The 5,238-nt window shown below is 26.1% G+C and overlaps 1 long non-coding RNA gene across 1 annotated transcript; it reads left to right on the forward strand.

Moving 5' to 3' along the window:
• The first annotated feature begins 477 nt into the window (after nucleotides 1-477).
• Nucleotides 478-4,591, forward strand: LOC131599108 (uncharacterized). The gene is made up of 5 exons (XR_009282561.1): nucleotides 478-817; nucleotides 1,022-1,127; nucleotides 2,888-2,989; nucleotides 3,073-3,165; nucleotides 3,244-4,591. It is a non-coding gene; the product is annotated as an uncharacterized LOC131599108 (long non-coding RNA).
• The last annotated feature ends 647 nt before the right edge of the window (nucleotides 4,592-5,238 follow it).

Here is a 5,238-nt window from a genome sequence, read left to right on the forward strand (position 1 = left end):
ATTGTAATTATATTTAGTTTCAGTAATGTAAATAGGTTTTTAAAATAAAATTTTATTCTACGTGATTGTTAATTTTCTAGCGGTTTAATATTTGAATAAATAAATTGAAAAAATCTCGAAATGCATGAGAAACAAACTTAAAAAGAAAAGCTAGTCAAATACAGCATTAACTCATATAGTGAATAAACATCTAGTACAATCTCCTGCATGCCATGTGACCGAACTACGAAACATTTTCAATAAAGTTTCAAACTTTATTTGAATTATTTGGACAAGATAGTAGTATCATTACATTTATTTGTTTTTTCTTTTATTTTTTTTTATCAAAATAAATAATTTTTTTTAATTATTTAGATTTTCTTAATTTTCTCCTACATTTACATCATGAATACATTTTGGTTTTTTTTTTCTTTCATTTATTTTATTAGTCATAATTGGAGTATATATATGTGCATTAATTGATAATGTGGGAGAGAACAAGCTTTGTTTATTCCAGATGCTCTCACTTACTTTCATCCAATAACATTTCTCTTTCACTTTTCCTTCACGTAGGTATCACCTTCTTCCACTTTCTCTCTGGCCAAAAACACAACCTACTTCCACTGGATAACCACTAAAACAACCTCCCTAATTCACCATATCCGATCCGTTAACAAAACTGGATCTACTTCTCATTTCAACACTAACACAAACTCAACAACAACCAACAACCGTGACAACAATATTCTTGTTCTCTCATTTATGCAACTATGAGTTTGACCGATCCGCACCACCATTACCAAGTCGTGATCTGGATCCGTTGCCTTCAAATCTACTGGTACTTTGTTTTTCTCTCAACCATTTTCATGTTGCTTGTGTTGTTTTTGTCGATCCGTTGCCTTCAAAGCTACTGATAATTGTACATATTCCATGTGAGATTAAGAGAATTCTTGTCTTACTTTTTTTCAGATACTATATTAAAACTCTTTGGTCCATTTTTGTCTTATTAAGTAATTTTTTTTTTTTAATTTTATGACTGTAGGACTTAAGTGCTCTACTATTAGAGTATTTGGTCAGTATGAGTCTTTCAAACCCACAATCAAAAGTAAGGTCAAAAAGCATTTCGTCAGAGCTGAAATGGATTAAAGGTGATTTTTACTTCAATTTTAATTTTCAATCTTTTAAACTTTTGGTTTTCTATGGATTAGATTTATAACATCCAACAATTCTTAAAAACCGTTTTCTATAAAATTTAGGAGCAGTATAAATACTGATTTTTATTTATATTTTTTAAATCAAAGATAGTTCACTTAAAATTTATTCAATTAAATGACTTTAACTGAAAACAAAAAGAGAATAAAAAATAAATAGCTTGGAGAGAGAAAAAACAATAGAGAAACAAAATAAATATTATTTTCAAACTACAACATAAAAAAATTAGTGATACTGATGACTGGATCAGAAGAGAGTGAAAAAAAGTACTTTTTATTCTAAATTGACTGTCATATTATAATTTAACTAAATTAATATTAAATTTTACATCAAATCTAAATTAATTGTTTGTTTTTCATGTCAAAATATATTTATATTTATCACGTAATTAATTCTTAGTTCTAAAACATAAGATAGAAGCAAAAACTAAAAACTTTTAAAAAAGAAAAAAAATGTTAGCAAGTAAAAATAGAGAGATCAAAATTATATTTTGGCAAGGGGTGAAAGGTACTGTACCATGATCTTTGTTTTGCTATTTAAATATTAACTAAATAAAAATAAGAAAACTAAAAGATAATTTATAGAATGCCAATTTACCAGCATTTAGAAAAAAATCTAAAAGAACAAAAATAGTAACACCTACTACACTGTATACTACTAATTCATAAATGGAGTACATGAGTTTAATATTATTTAATTTTGTATAGAAAAAAAGTAACAATGATTTTTTTATAGTATTTAATTTTGCATAGAAAAAAAGAGTAACAAGTGACCCGACTTGAGATTTTCTCTTTCTTATCTTTTTATCTTTCACCTTCTTTCTCTTTTCTAATCCACTTTCTTTTCTTTCAACATCTGTGGAAGCTCTCATCTCTTTTACTGTAACTTTCTCCATTCTTTCAATCATATTTTTCTTTCATGTTTTTTGTTTCTTAATTTTTTTCACCCTTTATTCCACTTTATTTCTGGTTTATTGTGATTTGGATTTAACTTTGTAATAAAGAATAATATAATTATTTAATATTTATGAGAAATGAGTAGAAATATAGGATACAAATTATATTTTAAAAGAATTTACAATTTACAAAAATATTGTTGTGAATTTAAAATTTAAAATTTTTTTTTGTTTATGAACATTTATAAATTCTTAAACACCAAAATATGAAACTGGTTAATTGTATGGAAATCGTTGTTAATATATTTTAGATATTGGTTAATAATTTTCTCACAAAATATGAAGGAAATTTCAAGTGTTACAAATTTGGGAAATTTGATCTGACACGTTGGCTAATACATCTCGGAAGTTGGTTAGTTAATTTTTAGACATTAAAAATGGAAGTAAATTAAAATGTAAAGAAAATTACATGTGAAATAAAAATAATTAATGGTATATAAAACGTTGGTTAACACTTTTGAGAAATTGGTTAATCAATTTTGAAATATAAAATAGTTAAGTAAACTACAATTAAATCAAAATTGGTTAATTGTGTGTAAAAAATATATTTGTATAAATTATAATATGATTAATGTAATTATCTAAGTAATTTGTTCATAAATAATGTAATTGAATTTATGTTATATTACATGTTGTGTAAAATCTAACATTTTATTATTAATAAAATTTATCTATACAATATCAATTTATTAGTATTAATAAAATCTCTAATAAAGTTATCGTAAAATATTATTATTACAGTGGCAAACATGCTTTATCTTGATTCTTCTGCTGGAGTTGGTTTTTCTTACTCCACCAACAGTTCTGACTTCTGACATTTGCTTATTACTCATGAAATGACAGGTAATACACTTTTACTTTAGAAATTTTTATATTATTTTATCTATGCTATAAAATTTGTCATTACTAACTCTTGTGATTTTCAGCAAGGGATCAACTTGTTTTCCTTCGGCATTAATTCAACAAATTCCTAGAGTTCAAGACAAATGAGTTCTTCATTGCATGAAAGAGCTATGCAGGTAATATTTGTGTTTAATGATTTTTTATTTTCTTTTTAGATTTTGTTAAATAATGATTCTTTGTTTGACTGTCTTCAGGTCACTTTAAAACTCAGCTTGCACAACTCATCCTAGAAATAAAATTCGAAGTCGCAATCAAAAGTCAGGTTAAAAAGCATTTGGTCAGAGCTATAATGCAAACGCAAGAGATTAATTTGAAAGTACTAATAACATCTTGTTTCTCTTTCACCATATTTTCTTCTCACCTTCTCTACTATATAAACACCCTCCTCTCCTGTACTTCCATTATTCTAAATTATTATACTCAGTCTAACTCTCCTCCTCTCTACCACTTCTATCTCATAATACATTATATTTTGTTCCAAATATGACTCTCCCTAGCCTGTTTGTATTCATTTTTATCTTTTTCATAATTTTTTCTTCTATTTATGGAAGTGACAAAATAACAAGGTTGCCTACTTAGTCTAGAGTAAAATTCAACCAGCATGCAGGTTACATCACCATTGATGTAAATCACGGTAGAAAACTCTTCTACTACTTTGTGGATGCAAAAAAATCATCCCGCCACAAAACTCATCCTGAGGTTCTGCCTCCACAAAGTAGTAAAAGAGTTTTCTTTCAGTGGTTTACATCAATGGTGATGTAACCTGCATGTTGGTTGAATTTTACTTTTGGCTGAGTAGATAACCTCGTTATTTTGTCACTTCAACAAGTAGAAGAAAGAAATATTAAAAAGATGAAAATGAATAAAAACAGACTAGAAAATATCATATTTGGAACATAATAGAATGTATTATGAGATGAAAGTGATAGAGAGGGGGAGTTAAATAGGAGAATAATAGTTTAGAATAATGGAAGTAGAGGAGAAGAGAAATGTTTATATAATAGAGAAGGTGATGAAAAGAAAATGGTGAAAAAGAAACAAAAGAAGATATTATTAGTACTTTCAAATTCATCTCTTGCGTTTGCATTTTGGCGTCGTAATATAATTTCGAGTTTTGGCGTATCTTCTGCGTTTACGTTTTGAATGTGATGACAACTTGTTAATTGTATTTGCTTAGTTTTCGCCTTTTTTTTAAAAAGCGGTAAAGAATATTGTAATAATTATGCTTTACATGAACTACTGCATCATGTGATGACAGACTTTATTTATGTCATATATTTACTCTCCAATAAGTAGTATATTTTATTAAATCTTTAAAAGGCATGTAGGCTTAGTCAAGAATGATGTGGAATCACAAATTCTTTGCTCATTAAGTATTTAATTTTGTGCAATAAGTAATTTCACATGTGTCCCCCACTTAATTTACTTTTTGAAATACAGAAATTACATTAGTCCTTTTATTTTTTACTTTTTCAAATACCGAAAGAAGTGTTATTAGTGATTTTAGTAGTTTTATTTCGCTTGTCCCAAATTAATTTTTCATATAATTTCACGTGTGTCACCCACTTAATTTTCATTTCTTTTTAGAACTACTATGTGTTTCAAATGGCATATAGGAGTGTAATAATGCAAAACCATTATCTATCTAATAAAGTTATGTATAGTTTTTTCACCTAAATTTTGCAAATGTTTTATTTTTTTTTAAATATTGAGTATAATATTTTAATTAATAAATTATTTCAAACACTTAATTTATTTTCTTGATTTGAAGATAAAAATATCATAAATTTATATGTAATATTGCCTCTATTACTCAAAATTTCTAACTACGTCCTTGTACCATATTTGCTATGCTTTTTTATGTCTTAATTGAAAACTAGTCGCTAATTATAAAATAATATTTTTCAATTAGTGTTTGCCCCAATTCCATTATACATTATTTAAAAATCTTTAACCAAAAATATTTTTTTTTTAAGTAGTAACTTTTTCTTGATAAATTGTAACTTACAAAATATATTTGATTGAAACAAAATATGTCTGCCAACTTATAGCAAATTAGTCATGTACCTCAATTTCATTAAAGTATGTAAATAGAGATATTTAATATGTATTTTATTAGGAGATAAATACCATGTATATTTTAAGTAACTCTTAATAATTTTCAAACAAAAAAAAAAAACTATGGAAGA

This window comes from Vicia villosa, linkage group LG4 (genome assembly GCF_029867415.1).
Source record: "Vicia villosa cultivar HV-30 ecotype Madison, WI linkage group LG4, Vvil1.0, whole genome shotgun sequence".
NCBI lineage: Eukaryota > Viridiplantae > Streptophyta > Magnoliopsida > Fabales > Fabaceae > Vicia > Vicia villosa.